General features: G+C 41.6%; 1 non-coding gene across 1 annotated transcript; it reads left to right on the forward strand.

The window, feature by feature from the left end:
* The first annotated feature begins 16,727 nt into the window (after positions 1-16,727).
* Positions 16,728-16,813, forward strand: TRNAS-GGA (transfer RNA serine (anticodon GGA)). The gene has a single exon. It is a non-coding gene; the product is annotated as a tRNA-Ser (tRNA).
* Positions 16,814-18,362: the final 1,549 nt, after the last annotated feature.

Here is an 18,362-nt window from a genome sequence, read left to right on the forward strand (position 1 = left end):
GATTTGACTGGGATTCATTCTGGCTCAGATGGCGAGGGATTGCTATAAATATTTTTAGAAGCATTAATGAGATCTCTTTTTTCACAAAGTGATATGGAAAATCATGCGGAAGAACCTATATGTAAAAATAATTCCAGATTCCCATCATACATTACCAAACTTCCAAATAAGAATAAGATAAAAATGGATAAATACCTTAAGGGACTGGAAGCAGACCCTGATTATAAAGGGCAACCTCCTAAACCATCAGTATTCCTTGTAGGTGACATTGAAACCATTCCCTTGTTGGATCGGAACTATGTTCCCGCGAAGATAATAAAATCCAAAATCTTCCCCGCCACCACGCTTATGCAGCCGCCTTTATGACTGTCAATTCAGACAAGAAACTATCAAAGATTTATATTAATCATTATAGTTCCCACGAATACATAAATACGCACCCATCATTTTATGATCGAAGTGATTGTGTACTCCAAGCATTCATAAATGGAATACTTTCTGTTGTAAGCAAACAAAGAAAGTCACTAATTATTTACTTTCATAACATGAGTCGATTCGATGATATTCTGATGACCCAACATCTTAGTAAGTTTCACCCCAACTTGAAAGTGGATACTGTAATGCGAAATGGTATTATGTACGAGGTTGCTGTTTCTAGATGTGTTCAGGACGGTAGGAATAAATCACGTCTCCTTTTCGAAATGCGGTGTTCATCGTTGATTCTCCCTGATTCGTTAGCAAACTTAGCTAAACAATTGTGTTAGGAATAAGAAAGCGATGTCGGCGGAAGAAATATGAAGAAACCTATCACACTTTTGTAGTATAGACGCGGTGCACCTGATTTTATAGGCATCGGAATGGGTTTATCTTGGAAGATCTTGACTTCTCCGTGCCTTCTGCCTCCGACACATCATATCTCCTATGCCAACCTCGTACTTTTGATCACTTCTTCCTTACGAATTGTATCTATTACGAATTGTGTCTATTTAAGCTTTTTCTCGATTGATATTCATTTTTTCATCTATCTCATGAAATTTCCCTTCTATTAAGCGATAAAGAGCAATTGACGAAGTCAGCAGGAAGTCCGTCAGATGACGGTATGGATCAAAGGAATCCTCCTATCTTCGACTGAACACCCTTTTACTGGGATTTCGCATTCCTATTCCGATTGGCACAAGCCTTTCTTTCTGTTTGTGCCGCCCTATGGCGATTTCTTACTCAACGTTTGCACTTTCTTACCAACTCTTGTACAAGTTTGGTTCAGCGTTGTTCTGACGATTAAGATTTCTCTGTTTGACGGTTTTTACCTTCAACAACCTTTGTTGCATCACTTCTCGATAGCTTTAGTGCTCGGAGAGTAAGCATAGCATATTGTCGGGTAGTTATTTATTGATAGCAAACAGCTAGTAGGTCAAGCCGGAGCCTTCACTCACTCAGCTTGGGTCAGCACCGTATCTCTAATTGGCAGAGACGAACTCCAATCCACCCACTTCATTTGTTTCCCAAGGAGGGTTATCAGCGAGTCCGCTCTCCCCAAGGTAGTTAAAAGGCGTAGGTACGCATTCCCCTGCACCAATGTACCGAAGCACTTTACCTTTAATCACTAGATGGGCTCGAGCCAGGGTCCTATTTTCGTTCTCCATGACTTCAAAGCTGCTTCTCTTTATCAATTCTGGACAGTTCTATAAACATTGGTACCAGGGGTTCTATGACCAAAAATCTTATATATTTTTTTCTCCTGGCGTTTATGTATTTATTATCGCTGTCTAAATGCGATGACTGTCGTCAGCAAGTATCCAGTGCCCATAGTCGAAGAACTCCTGGATGTCTGGTGCCTCATGGTTTTCTAAACCCGATCTCAGAGCTGGTTATCACCAGATTCGTATGGCAGCTGGCGATGAATTCAAAACAGCCTTCCAGACTCTGGAAGGGCACTACGAGTACAAGGTCATGTCCTTCGGCCTCGCGGGAGCACCAGCCACCTTCTTGGGAGCCATGAACGCCACTCTCAAACAAACCCCTTCTACGCAAATGCGCCCTGGTGTTATTTGACGACATTTTAGTCTACAATGCCTCTCTTGAAGATCACACAATCCACTTGCAATCAGTGCTTGAGTTGTTAAGAAGGGATCAATGGCAAGTCAAATGCTCAAAGTGCTCTTTCGCTCAACGCCAGTTATCCTATTTGGGCCATACTATCAGCCAGCATGGGGTTGCCACTGAAACCCACAAAATTAAGAACATTGCCAACTGGTCTTCTCCGCAGTCAGTCAAAGAAGTCCGCAGCTTCTTAGGTTTGGCCGGCTATTACAGGCACTTCGTTCGCCATTTCGGCATCATTGCAAAGCCATTGACACATCTCCAGAAGAAACATGGGGAGATCCTGAGCTTTGAGGCAACTAAAGAAACATGATGCTTTTCAGTTATATTTAAGAACAGAAGAGGAAGACAAAGCAACCCTAGGATTTCTCTGCCCCCAGTGCTTAATACGAAAAGCTCGACATAAACCCAAGGACGGGCAACCGCTGCTAAACCAGGATCTCCATCTCTTTGAATAAAAGCCATCCTTTCCATCGACCAGCCTACGAGCATCTTCGGTACTATAATGAAGGACGTTGACACTATCCATTCTACGTAGCAGGGGTAATTCCAGAAACATCCTATCTAAAAATCATTTAGAGATAAGTTTCTATAGAAAGATAAGCGGGTGTACAAATGAACTTTCTTATGATACTATGATACTCAGATACCACTCATTGGATGGGACCGGTGGACCATTGATCGATAAAAAGTAGTAAATAAGCCCTTTTCTCGCAGGTACGAGAGATTGCACAACCTTGCCTTGAACGCTTGAAGTTCTAAATAAATCTGAAGAGGAAGGCCAATTGTATCATGTCAGCAATGGTACTCTCCTGGGCTATAGACTATCACCTGCTTCAAGGTATCTTGCTTGTGAAAGCCGAACAAAGAAGAAAAGAACGAAATGGCGGTTCATCAGTAGTCAAAGGTGCAGACTTCATTCTTTGTTTCCTTCATCCTCTACCATTACGTTTTGCTTTTTAGGACTACCTAAAGGAAAGGAATAGAATGATCCATAGTCGTACCTACTTGAGGGCACCGAATGCATACAACTTACGTCAACTTTATATATATATATATAATTATTGATTCCATTCACACCCTTTGGGAACAGGAAACGGAGAACTTGTTGCTTTCTTCTGTTTTTGCTGTAGCTGGGGACAACTTAGATTGAAATGATTGACTTGATCTAGGTACGTGGTCCAAACGGATAGGTAGAATTACCCAGAGGGAGCCCTAGTTTCAGCATAAAAGGAAGAAGTCGGGTCCGCGCGCTTCCCCTTATCGGCTTGATCTTCTTCTGCCCCTCGGTAGAGTGAGTCTACTTAGCGAACTGGCAGGACGCAGAGATCGATTGATCAATATGCATATCGAGCATCTATAGTTATTCTCTCTTCCCAAAAGATATCTCAAGTCGCTTCCAACGTTTTGATTAGTAAGGGAGGGTATTTTCAACAAGATAACTATGGACGACCATCTTCCAATTTCCAATCTATATCTTTCATTGGGTAAGTAAGGGGAATAAGCAAGAACGGTGGAAAGCTTAAGAAAGTGCTAGTTCCTTTGCTGCGAATGGGTGGAATTGGTATCCCCAAAAGGTTGTTCTCTTAAAACCTCTGGCAAGGGGGTGTGGAAGAGTTCAAGCCTATCCCTTTGGTTAAGCTACTGTTGTTATTCATCTCTACTATTATGGGCCACCACTTACTTAAAGGAAGTCGAGTACACATCTCCTTCAACCTGAAGGGCGAGGACCTGCAACGACGTAACGTTTGAAAGAAAAGTAACCAGCATAGGAGAGTGATCAGAAAGCATACGACTCGAGGGAGGGTTAGCTAATCAAATTAGAATGAAGATTCCGCTCTATATGATAAACGTTGGTTGACTTTGATACGAAGTGTTGATTGTGTTTTCTATTCGTTCAGACCCCGATAGTGCTTCTCGTTGTGACTGAAGGAAGGTTCATTCTGTGCAAGATATATGCTAGTTTACAAGCATGAGACCCTCCTTTCGGACCGGTAGACAGAGGCCTCAGTTCCAACGAAATGGGGAGCAAAAAGAGGTCGTGTCATACCATACAGATGAAATGAATGAAAGATATTCCTGCTGTTTCTATGCCTATTAGTACTTCGCTCTGACCACATCAAGAGGAGTAGTTTGTTTTTCTTTTGTAAAGCGAGCCCAAGGAAATATATAGGAGAACATAGCTTGTTTTGTAGTAAGTAAATTCAAAGGCTCAAATCGTCTATATCAATGCAAGTCTAGCTGGATGGAGTGACTCGTGCTTTCGAACCATAAACTAATGCCGCCTCTCGGGAGCGCGTGTTACTATTCCATTCTCTGGAGCACAATCCAACGGAAAAAAAGTATGTTTCCAACCTACACCTTTAGTTGTTCCAGCTCGTGAGGAAGACGACTATGGAATTCAGATTTCCTTTCTCTCGAAGCAAGCCAGTCCTTAATTAATGATAGGGAAGGAAGGAATTGCTCTTAGGCTTGTGAGTCTTTTTATCATATGGATGGGTCGTACAACCCTTACATGGTCTCTTGGCATGAAATTGGGTACTTTTCGTCTATGGCGAGATGGAAGTTATCTACAAAGAATGCCAACTTAGGACCGTCAAAGTGGAAATCGTATCAACCCACCGAAACCGCTCTTTGGAATGGAATGCATAGTATTGTGCATTGGAATGGAAAAGTCGAATAATCAAGACATGGATCTAGTATCAACATGACCCAACTTCCATTCTCATGACCCAACTTATTCAATCACTTCCATTATCTTTCTATTGCTACAAATCGACAACAAAAAACATCCCTCGGAATTCCTGTTCGATAGGAAAAAATAGCTCTTCAACCAGAAATAGCAAGCAACATGTTTTTCTTCTCTCTTCCGGGCACACACCCTATCGGGTGACGCCACTGACAAACACCCTAAAGGGGAACGCAACACTTCCTATAACAGAAAAAGCAATATCTGAAATCTTTAAGCAACTAAAAAAGACGTATACTAAAAGATATGTGTTGAAAAGGGATGGTCAATAACAAGATGAACCCAATGCCCAATCTTCCCAATAGTATTCCTTAACTCTTGAATTGATACACTTGTTCATGGCATCTATTCTCTATCTTCACTTTTCATCTTCTCATCCTTAACCTCAGTGATCTGTTCCTCCTAGACATCCTTCTGCGTACAAAAACAGAAGAAGAAGCACGGGCATAAATCAATAGAATAGTTTAGTTTCATAAGTCTTTTTTGATTGGTATATCAATCATGGTTTATAGGGAAATAGTTAGAATAGGAAAGCTCTGTTAGTTACTAATGTTTGGGTTTTTGTTTACGGCAATAGTAGGTTTCTTGCTTGTCATATTTAGAATATAAGCATCAGTTACATTTGACGTCCAGCCTTTTTATAGAAGAGAAAGGAAGGTTAAGGGCAAGGGCGCAGCATAATATATAAGAAAAACTTGATCTTTGAGGGGAAATTTTTCCAACTAGACCGATAAATGAGAAAAAGTACCAGTCGTACCAAGAACCAAAGGCGCCAGCTTTCATTGATATATATACCGTATCTTTTAGCTGAAAAATCTATGGATAAGAACCGGCTCTGGGAGGAGGGGTGGCACGACAGAGCAATGAAAAGCTGGGATCTTTCCTTATCTTCGGTCGTGACGCCTTTTCCTTTTGTATGAGAAAGCGCTACAAAACATCCTTCTCGCGGGTTATCTTCTACTCAAGCAAGCTCTCTCCTATTCTTCATCCACCAACTAGCAGGAACGTAGGAGCACAAGAGGGTCATCATCTTCTGAAATGATTAGCTTTCGATCTGCTTTCCAAGAGGTGGTTTCTGACATGACCAGAAAGAGTGGAATTCTTGTTAGGATTGGCATGTCAAGTTGCTTTCTCGGACCCTAACATAAACCACCTTATCCTCACTCAGATTGTTCTTTTGGACTGAGCAGAAGCACGACCTCTATCTGACGTTTTCTCTATCCCTTCTAATCTCTCAATGGCATTTCCATCTCTTGATTCAATCAATCAAGTAAGTCCGGATGACACTTGTCTTTATTTAGTGTTTCCCCGGCTATTCAGCCATTACTTGCATCCCAGGTTCTTTGTACCCTTTTTTACTGCCATGCACACTGAGGTTTCTGGCATGACCGAATCTTTTGAGAATATCGCTTATTACGTTAATTTCTTCATCTTGATGTACTCAATCCATTCAAATTCCATAATTCCAATGCTATAATCCCTATATTAAGATGAAGTAAGAAAGCATCAGTCCTCTTATTTTCTATCTTCTATGAAAGAATGTAGCTCGCTCTTTCAACCCGGGGTCCCCTCTGGGGAACTGTTTGAGTTTTAGCATCGACCCCATTTCCTTTTGATCGTATTACGCTTGACTCACTGCAAATCATTTCGCTTTCTGCGCCACGCTCGTACGTGGTTTACACTCCTAGCCTTTCATCTGACTTTGCCATCGGGCAATTGTTTGTTTTCAACTAGATTGGATTCTGAACCAAGAAAGATAGGCAACTTTCACTTGAAAGAAAGGAGCTTCAGAACTCTTGTATTCCACCGAATAAGAATAAGAATAAGAGCAAGAAGGGGCTATCTTTGTGAAGGGACCGGCACCAGAAAGTAGATCATATGGCCTTTCTTTCGCCAAAATCAAGTAAAGCCACGGCCCAAGAAATGCAGCAAAGCAAGTCGTCCTTGGTTTGGAGCTAAATTCCCGGATGTATAGGCTTGATCGAGTGCCTTACCTGAAATCGACGATATAAAGTGGGCTCTTTAGCTTGCTCCGATAGAGGTCTCCTTCTCCCTTAGCAGCGAGACCAGTCCCTACCTCTTTTCAATCAATCTTTCATACCGTATGCCTTTTCTATGCCTAAAACAAGTTCATGTCTCTCCTCTCTGAAGTCGGACCTTATTGAAAAGTAGTACGCTTTCTTTCATGGTGTTCAGGATCCCATGCTTTGTAGTTCACGCATGGCTTTCTCTAACGAAGCTAATGCCGAATTAAAGACCTTAAACGGAAAGACACAGGAGGTGGCGAAAAACGAAAAAAGAGAAAGAGCTTACAAACTTCTCTGAACCCGGTAGTCAGCAGAGCCCTTATTCATGGGTTAGGGACTAGCATTGAACAAAGTTGGTGACAGCCGAAGAAAAAGTGAAAGGGCAAGTAAATAATCTAAACATGCGGGTAAGTAGCAAAAAAAGAATAGAAGTAATGCGCCCAACCTGTTAGTAAAGTAAGGCCTTCCAGATCCTATCTAACACAGACATACACGCGGATGAGGACACAGAAATAAATGGACGTCGATCCGGTACTGAAATTGCATAGCAAAAAATGCAATATGTTCATACTTGATGAAATGCACATCATCCAATTCATGATTTAAGAACAAGAGAACGAGATATTGACTTTTTTTACATCTGTAACTACATTCTCACATTTGTTTTTTGATCTCATGACTTTTTATGCGATCGGAAAACGAATGAGATCAGAAAGATAGGCGGACGACTTGACCATAAGGTCGGATGTTTCCGTGAGCAGTAAGCAGCGGATCTCCCCTTTTTGGGGGAAAGCTGGTGGCCCTTTTGGCGTGTTAATTCTTTCGACGGGGCGGCCTTCTTTGTTCGGTAGATCCGGTCGAGGTGGTTTTCGTTTACCAGCGCGTAGGTGGTCTAAGTTCCTATGACCGAGTCTTTCTAGCCCCTGTGAACATATTTTCTTAATGTATTAAAGAGGGCCTCTCTAACCGGTGAAAATTGGTAGGTGTCCACTAACGGCTATTCCTGGCTCGGCTCCGATAACGCAATTCCGGGAGGAGTCGGTAGTTGGGCACTGGATCCCTTCGGGCCTGGAGAACGTGTGACACTGGGTCGGGGTTTGGTGAACCAACAGGTCGCTCCTTTAGTTGAAGTATCGGGCCCCTTTTTCGTTGCCTAGGTTACACCTTCGGAATACCCCAGACGGGGATTTCGCTCTATTCCCCCCAATCTTCACTTTACGCCACGCCGACTCTCCGTCGTGGAATTAGACCAAGGGTCGAAGACCCATACCATAGGACCCCGTCTCCTGTATCTTATCTTTCGTGCGTAGGAGATCGAGACACAGCCTTAGGGCTATGGGGAAAGTGGATCGATTGCCCTAGAATTACAACTACGTAGAGGGTCTCTACAAGTCTATAAATAAGTTCCAAAAAATTGATCGGTAGTAGTCCGGTCACACCCGAACAATAATATTCCAGAGGGAAATGCACCTAAGATCAAATGTTTTGAGCCGGCTTCCGTGGAAAATTCAGACTTTCTTTTTGATGTTGCAATCATATAAAAAATAAACTTTGAAGCTCAATAGCTAAATACATGGCAATTAAATCATGAGCCGGGATCATTAAGAGCATACTGCGAGTAGGAAGTGGAATTAATACAATGAATTCAGAAGCATCAAACCTCTCTTTTTCGAAAAAATCGAAACACATCGAAATGGTACCATCCGTACTTAATAATAGAAGGATTTGGTAGAAATATGTAAAATTGTCCCTCCTAAAAAAATTATTCTAGAATAAATGGGCAATAGTTAGGAGAGGTGCGCCAGCGGCGAGCAGAAGCAAGGTTATTAGATACCGAAGGAAAGCCCAGCCAGAACCACACGTGCAAGTTTCCCTGCATGTGGATCGTCCATGATAACTTCTTCGGATTTGCGTGAACTAGCGGACCGATCACTAAGTGGTTAGTACCTCCAGCATGAGCGAACCTTTTCAGAACTGGTTAGGAATGGGCGCCACTATCCCAGCCCGGATCCAGCCAGGTTCTATTGATCATGTCCCCTTCCCAACAGTTGTATCTTGTCTTGGGGCGTCTTTCTTTGGCTTTACTATCAAGCCAGATGCGGCGCCCTTTCGCATTATCATCTACCGCCCTTTCTTTCCTCCCGTCCCTTCACGCATGAAGATAGTCGTATGTATGTTCGACTTCGGTTGCCGGTGCAATAGAATTGGCGGGAGTATATTATGGCAGGATCAGTCACCTGGGCAAACCAAAACCCTCCTCCAAGAAGAATTGTGCTATGCCCCCCCCCCGATATCCCTATAGAGCGAAAGAGCTGCCTGGTGATCCCTAGGTTGCAGCACGTCCGGTCATTAACTCCTTGCTAGTTGCCGCCGTTTCTAGGACCGACCGACGCCTCACCTGCATGCACAGGTACCTATGTAGTGTAGTGTCGGTCGCACATTCATAATAGCGTTCGGACTCATGTGCCTTCCTGAACCAGGGGAGTTCCCTTGCTCCTGCTGCGTACGATTAGTCGGCCTTGTGGCGGCAAAAGGATTAGGACGTCCCCCCATGCTAAGGTTCCCTGCGGTCCGGCCGCATTAGGTTAGGGAGCTGGGCGATAATAGCTCCTCCACATCCCAAGCGTGCTGCCCTCCTAGGCGCGCAACACTAAGTAATCCAAGCCAACCCACATTACTAACTAACGGTGGATAATCATCTTTCTTAGAGGTACTAAATACAACTCCATGAATGAGCAAAATGAAGGTTGCGTTAATGATAAAGATCTCTGGGGAAACCGCTAAAAAAAGATTGAACATGTGGTTCCGAGTTTCGATAACTTCTTCTACTTTCATTTCCTCCATCTTCCAAATCGCAGAGTTAATTCAAAAGCCTAGGTGTTATTACTGAGTTGCTGCTCTTTTTTCTCTAATTCCCTTCTCAGATCCTCCGACTACTCCTCCTTATCCTACTCACTCGAAGTTTCGTTGGTCATTTATTGTTTTTTTAGCCTCTTTGACAAAGTTAGTAAGAAGAAAAACCTCGATCTTCAGTACACTTCACACCCACACAATCTCTATTTGAAACTAACACTCCATTTCCAGATAGCGAGCGATCGCTCAGCAATGATACCGCGCCGGACAAAGTACCTATCCCCGGGGACCATGCTTTTTTACTTGTTTCCTTTTTTTTCTATACGAAATTCAGACGATTTCGTTTGTGTTCATGTTGGCGATTTCATATGTGAATGAGGCCGGTCGTCTCCCCTTCCTACAGGTTCCCCAGTGACACATCAACCACGCCCCTTCCTTTTCTCCGATCATAAATAACCTGATCTCTTTCTTTCTAATTCATCCCCTTCTTTCTAATTCAAAAAATAAAGGGGGGCGGTAAGGTAGGCTCGCAACTTACAAAGGGCACTCGCTGCTCGCAGGCCTGCTCTTTCTATTATGATTTCTATGTCTATGAAAGCTCCTTTGACTCCAGCCCCATAAGCTATTCTTTCACCTGCACCAGCTCTTGGTCTTTGTCCAGGACAAAGATATCGCAATAGTGGAATAAGGAAGTGCAAGTTGGCGATCGAAGCAAAGGAAATATCAAGCCGAAGAGGATACCTGGGGCCATCTAAGACGGCTGTAGTAAATAGCTTACACGACTGATCAGGCTCATCAACCTATGGAACCTCACGCTATGTTGCTATGATTCTTTTATCACGAAAGCATGTCGGGCGAAGGAATAAAACGCGTACAACACTAGCAAGAAGAGACTTGCCAAAGAATTCGATGCCTCACGGGATCCTGCAAAAGCGGAGTCCAAAAAAGCACGAGTCGGGTCGGCGGTTTCAGATTCAGATAGTTCAGTTCAATCATCATCTGACACCTTTCGGTGCCATTCCTTTTGAAACTGGCATTTCTTTTGTCAAAGAATTTGATGCCCCTGCGAAAAACCGAGTCAAGAAAGAGGTAAGGGCCGGGTCAGAGGCGGAATAGACATTCAAAGCAACCGAACCATAGATCCAGCTTTGCAGGACAAGCATAACGAAAGTAAGCATTTGGCCAGACATTCAAATAAACCCTATATCTAGAAATTCATCATCCCTGTCTGAACGGTCTAAGCATCATATCTTTTTCTTTTCACTTCCGCTGCATCGTCCGGACATCAGAAATAGCTGCATTAGCAGCATCTCGCTACAACTCCCTTGGCAACCCTAGCACCAATAGGAACAACTCAGTTCAAGCTAGCAACAACTAACAATTTCTACTTCCTCGAACAAGAGCTTGCTTTTAGTTCATGTTAGCTACATTCGTTTTAATAGAAAGATGGGAAAGGCTAGGTTAGCAGAAGACTATGCTTGTGCCACAAACTTATTGCTTCGGAGAAGCATTTCTTCAATGAATCTTACTCAGTACAGTATTCATAAGGGACCTGTATCTAAATATTCTGTTCTAACATTCCTATTTTGGTTGGAAGTTTCTCAAATGAAAGAGCACAACCCTTTCCATCACTTCTCTACATACTGGCATTCGGAGCTAGGAGCAGAGAAGAGAAGTCAATCGGAAGAATCGTAAAAGCCTGGAGCTCAAACATTGCGTTCTACACTTTACTTTTGTTTTGTATCTCTGAAACAGGAGTGAAAAGAAATCAGCTCATCCACCGCTAACTAAACAGGGCGAAACTAGCTCTTCTTTGGTTTCCCTGGGTCCAAGTTGGGGCAAAACCTGCTCTTTTCCCGCAAAAAGTCTATCGTACTAGGTGGCGCGACATGCGACATAGGTAGTAAAGTAGTGATTTTGGGCCCAATTCATACTTATTTTTTGATTGGAATTCTTATCCTAGCTCGGCCTACTCGCGAGATGTTAGCCATCAGCCTGATTACATAAAGCATAGCACTTCTGATCGATTTGAATATTCCATTCCCTATTTCCTTGAGCGCTTTCACCATTAACCCATGGGTGCCAAGACCATCCCCCCGGCTCTTTCTTCTTCTACTTCATATAATAGAACACAAGGATCGAACCTACTTTGCTTTAAGTCTGTTTACTTTTTAACGCCGTCTACGGAGAGACAAGATGAGAGAGGAGAGAGGAAGCTGAACGACAAGAGCTGACGAAGTCCAATCAAGCTGAGGCCTGGAAAGAGTTAAGAAAAAACACCTTCTACCTGCATTCATGGGTGCTCAACGATAGATTCCACATCAAGATAGGCAAAGCGGGATACAGCTCGTTTATTACCTCAAAGAACACAAGAAACAAGTCTTTTCTAATCGCGGAACACGAGAATAGCATGCACGGGAGAAGGATTTAGGGAAAGGTACACGCTGCTTTTTCGGATTCTATAGGGGAAAGGTACACGATGATTTTTCGGAGTCTATAGGGGAAGATTCCACCAGCCCCAATTGCTTTGGGTGAGAGATCGAACCTCCACTCGTTTCTGGTTTCTGCTTTCTCCCTAGGGAAAGAAGATATGATACTTTTCGAAGAATGCAATCCCCGCATTCTGGCCCTGCTCTGCAAATCAACATCTGAAGATCTACGGGTCACCATAGTCTTCTGATCCACTAGTAAGATTCCACGCTCGAGATGATGTGATCTGAACGAAAATATAGATACATCCGAGCTGCCCAAGGATATGGTCTGGGTACCGATCTGCTAGGATAAGGGGGAGATCCTAGTACTCAAAAGGCTGGGTAAATTTCGAAATTAAGCGGAGGAAATCCACCAATAAGAGAGTAATAGAAAATATTGTTATCATGAATAAATTCTTTCAATCCATTAAGAAGATACTTAATTCGTTATACAATAGAGACGGGGAAAAAGATGATGATAAAAAACTCCACAATAATAAGAAATCCAAGAAAAAAGATATAACGGATGAGGAAGGAGCTAAAGAACCTATCAACAATGATGCATCTAGTGGCAGTAATGATGCATCTACTTCTACTTCCCCTAACCCTAATGATGGTTCTAGTTCCACTAATGATGGAACAAATCCAAATGTGAAAACTAGTGCACCTAAGCATGACGATCATGGTATAATCCACCATTTTATATGGGGTGGTGTTAGTTCAAACGGTGGAGATAGTTCCAACAGTGGTTGGACTTCCTACTTGAATTCACCTATTGATAGATTTGTGAAAAATCAAAAAACATTTACCAATTTAGATCAAAGAGGTCTAAATGGTTTTATTGCCAAAATAATAGGGTTTATAGGTCCAACAACAATTGTGCTTCCATTCTTTTATAACAGTTGGATGCCGAGGATAGGTTTGTTTTCCATGTTTGTTAGAGAGCCACACGACTTTCAAATAGGAGTTAGCGTACGACCATATACCATGTTTCACAATTATGGAACTCTAGTTATGGAATATGTATATATAAAATATTTGTTCCACGCTCAGGTAGGCTGGCGACAATATAAATGTATATATTTGATAAGTTTAAAGAAATAAATGATTCGCTAGGTTTGTTATTTACCGATAATATTTACTTAAGGGATACTTTTGAAGTTATTCAACGATTCTCACATAGCGGTCTTGGTTTGAAATCCCTTTTGAAACGTGAAATCATAAACAGTTGGTTGAAGTAGTAATACCATTTTATGATGAGAATACTAAGTCGTATGTGTACGGTTATTTTGCTTTTCTAGTATACGCAGGGTTATTTTGTACTGTCTGGTATAAGTATATACCTTGGGATCCATATATAAAACCTGCTGATTTAGCTCCACCATCACTGGATGTATTTAACACCTATCATGCCGATGTCGTGGGTTATAAGAAGGTCACATACCTGATTACTAAGGACATTGTCCAAACAAACTATGGTAGACACCTTTAAACAGCCATCATTTAACGAAGTAGTAAATCCGAATGACTACAACCTTGATCAATCTGATCACAAAGTGCGTTTTTCATGCTTATGCACTGGTATCATGGTTTCTATGTTGTTAGTAACAAAAACACTTCTTCCACATTAAACAGTACTGCATAGATACAAGTTTAGCACAATGAATTTCTGAGTTATTTCACACAAGGAATTTACAAGCTAATGAAAATCAATAGATTTATAGGATATCTATCTAAATACGGCTCCTATCGTTTAAGGTTAGTAAATACATACTAGGAAATGCTCTTCAGGGATACCAGAACTGGAAGATCCTGTCAAGGGGAAACAGGACCTTAATAAGCGCCATCCCGAGACTTGGACTCGAGGGATGGTAAGATCAATAGGAGAAGGAGATATGATACAATTACTATGATCAGGATACCTTATATGAGCCATACTTATCCAGGGAATCAATCGCGTGAGGGTGTTGTTGATAGAGGGAGCTCTGGCCAGGAGAGGCTAGAGCGAGTGATAGCAACGGAAAGGTAAGATCAAGAAGGAAACAAGGCTTAAGAGGACCCTAATGCACCAATACTTTAGGCATTCCAACTTCCAATACATACTTATCATGGAATGAAATCCAAGAGGAGCAAGCATATCACTGAGAATAGCTAGCTGAAATCAAGGATGCTATCACAATATTCAATGGAATCGTTACATCGGAATAAGATAGACCCGCTTCGATGCTGTATTCAGTATGTCAGCTAGGAGCCAGAACTCACTATGCCATAGTCATACAATCAACCTGTGTATTAACAGCAATATCTAGACAGGCAGGATGGATTAATTATATTGATGGCCAAGATAAGGTGCTCAAAGGGGAAGCACTCTTCATCAAGTAATGACCCCTGGGGGCGGGTACTGCGAAAAGAAAGCAACACATAAGCTCTTGTTCCTGATACGGTTCGAAAGTAGTGCAAAGAAAAGCGGTACTTCGGTCGGAAAGAAAGTTGCAGGAGGGTTAGTGCTAAAATCTTCTTATTCGGATGGTTGAGAGAAGGAGGTGTGTCCTGTGGCGGATACACCGATTGATCGAGATACCTCAAGGCCACCGGAGGGAGAAATAGTGATAGCAACGCTTACAAGGAATGCTGGGATAAGTTGGGAAGAAGGCAAAGATACTGGCGACTAGATCCTTGTGGCAGATTGGAAGATATCGATATCTCTATTTCAATTTGTTGATTGATGGTTTAAGGAAATGGCAGTGGTCCAAATCTTGCACATTTACTGTTACTTCTATGTATAAGTTCCTTGCTCAGGTGTGGCCCAGCTTTCATATCTTATTGGGATAGCTACATTGCCCTGGCCGGGTATTGCGAAGGAAGGAAACACCTTGTCCGAGTCAGGCAATGCTAAAGGATGGATTAAAAAACTCATGGATGCTATCTCTGTTATTGCTGCTTAATGCCCTATTTATACCGATCTAGCTTATAGCTGGGATTTCTAGAAAGATAAGTTGATGCAGCCCTCAGGGATGGAGTGCCTAAACTAACCTTCCTGAACAGAAGTAGCAGAGGTAGGAGATATGTAAATCATACCATCAAGGGGAAATGCACTATTGTTATGCTTGGGCCAGGTTAGCTGATCAAGGGAATATTCCTATCGGAAGAACAATCAGAAAATAAGGAGATAGTCAGTTGGCACTTTTCACACAAGAACCGCTTTTCGTATTAAGCACGGGAGTCGTAAGGAAAGACCTCTGCGTAGCTATCAGAATGAATTAATGAACGAAATAAACGAATTCCGGTGAAACCAAGGTGAATTTCTGAGCCAGCAGTGGGAAAAAGATGCCAAGTATTGAGATGCAACATTATGAATGGTGCGATCCGAAGTCTTACTATTTACTCCAAATTGACTCAAATGGTTGACTGAACTTCACAGAGGACTAAAGCCGGGAACTTAAACTAATGGTTTTGCCTTTCCACTTCCCAATTGACTCTCATAAAAGGCTAGGCTACCTCTTCACATCGCACCTGATCCCGAATCATGTGCTCTGTTCAGGGGATCAATAGTGGCTATTAAGCTTTTCCCTTTCTATATATTCTTGAGAATAAGTAAATACCATCCTTTTTCCTATCATCATCTCTCTATCTGACAGTAAATATTGCTTTCAATCGATCAAGCACTAGGTTATTAAAGTATGGATATGCCATATAATAAGGGAAAAGGCCTCAAGTTTTTTTTAGCGCAAAATAAAAGCCGATTCCAAATTTTCTATTTCCCGGCAAGTCTATGAGAGTCCTATTACGGATCCTCTGATCTTTAGCTTGAATGGTCGTGTTTTTATATAATTAGGTCTTTCTTCTGAGCTCTTCTATTACGGTACGGAAAAATCAAACCTATCACTCTCAAAGAATGGGTAAAAAGAATTCAATCTAGGGGAGCCTACACTCTCTAACTACCTATACTACGCCCCCATTGATTGGAAACCCTCGGGGGAAATGATCCCATAAACAAAGGAATTATACAGTACGAAATAGCAAAAAAACAGACTAATTCGATTCTAAAAAATTGATAATAGATATTTTATTCTTCTTAAATTGTCCCGACAAGGAGAGATATTCAATATTTGAATTAGATTGGATTTCGTAGTATACCAATGTGAGCCAAACTATTACTATTTCATCTAACTTGAATAACCAAGGACTGAATTTGACTATGGATTCTGATAACTCGAGAAGTTTTTATTTGGTTATGATCCAAAAAGAAAAAAGAAAGGTTTAACAAGCCATGAGTAAATAGAGTAAAGTAACCATACGTTCTGTTTGCATAACGTGTATACGCCACGCCATACAATCGAAATAGAAACATGGGACGATTCCAGAATTTTGAATAGATCCGTGGGGATGAGAGAAGTTGTTGTTGAGAAATATGAAATTGGAAAGGAAGTCAAACTCCCTATGGAACCTGTGATCGGTTGTGCCTGTACTTTAGTGATACAAAAACTCGCTATTAACTCAGTTTCTGGTCAATAATAAGATTATGTAGGAGAGATGGCCGAGTGGTTCAAGGCGTAGCATTGGAACTGCTATGTAGGCTTTTTTTACCGAGGGTTCGAATCCCTCTCTTTCCGTTTCTGTTAATTCACCAACGTTACCAACCACAATGAAATTTCTAGTAAGAGGAAAATCTGTCGACTTTCTAAATCGTGAGGGTTCAAGTCAAGTCCCTCTATCCCCAATAAAAAGCCCATTTTACTTCCTAACTATTGTACCAACCTCTATTTTCCATTAATGTTTCAAACAAGATTCACTATCTTTCTTATTCTACTCTTTCACAAACGGATCCGAACTGACTTCTTTGGATCTTATCCCATTCATACAAATGAAAATATTATAGTATAGGCAAGTAATCCCTATTATTAAGTAAGTCATTCACAATCCATATCATTATCCTGATATTTACTAAGTCCAATTTGAGAATACTTTTTTCTTTTTTAGTCCCTTTAATTGACATAGATACAAGTACTCTACTAGGATGATGCACAATAAATAGTCAGGATAGCTCAGTTGGTAGAGCAGAGGATTGAAAATCCTCGTGTCACCAGTTCAAATCTGGTTCCTGGCACAGAACGAACAATGAATGCCTTTTCGGGAAAGAAAAGGGCCACATATTTTTTATAGGGAAAAGCTTTTTTTAAGGGGAAGAATCATCAACAAAAAAATCAAGGAAAGAACAGCGAAGGAAAAACGTGAAAAAACAAGTGTTTTCCCGGAACAGAATAGCGGAAATTCCACACATTGATCACCAATGTTGCATGTATTTCCTTAAGCTGGAGTACTTTGAGTTAGAAGGCCTACTTTATTCGTCCTTTTAAAGCCTACTTATTCGTCTAGCTATTTCCAATTCTAATAAATAACCCGATCAATTTAGCATGTCTACGATTCAGTTTAGCTTGACTTTTAATATGTTTCAAAGATTCATGATCAGAATGTATAACAAATTCTTTTGGCCATAAATAATGTTGCCATGTCTCTAAAGTCCGAACAAGAGCATATAATTCTTTATCATAAGTAGAATAATTCATACTAGGCCCACTCAATTTTTTTGGCTTTTTTGTGAGCTGTAGGTATGAAGAACGGATTCGGTCTAAACTACGAAAAAACTATAAAATCTCACCGAGCAACCCGGAAATCTGATACCACTTGATAGAGGCAGAGGTGTCCCGATGTTTCGATGAGATGGTGGCTATCGTTTTCTGCGGGAGTCAACCTTGACGATCCGACTACGAACATGCGAGACGTCGCGCCTTAGAAATCACTCAACCAACTTCCGAGGGGTTATTGACCAAGTCGGAGCATGATCAACCTAACCACGAGGGTCTGTTTCCTGCGAGCAAACGAAGAACACGCAAGAAACTGAGATTGCAATATGGATATTGCGAATATAAGATGAAAGCTTTATTGATCAAGGTGGGGTTCTGTGACGTCTTGGTCTAGTCGTTGAACACAAACGAAGTATGCGAAGTTGCAGCTATGGCGAACTTTTAATCTAAACAAAACCCAAAGTCTAAACGATGCCCTAAGGGCTATATATATGGAGGAGAGAGGGGGTAATTTCATGGCCCTTGGAGGAGGGGTCCGAAACCAACCCTAACTCTTGTTTCCCCACACATGCGGACT

Source organism: Triticum urartu, chromosome 6A (assembly GCF_056163025.1).
Source record: "Triticum urartu cultivar PI428250 chromosome 6A, HENAU_Tu73, whole genome shotgun sequence".
In the NCBI taxonomy this organism is placed as follows: domain Eukaryota; kingdom Viridiplantae; phylum Streptophyta; class Magnoliopsida; order Poales; family Poaceae; genus Triticum; species Triticum urartu.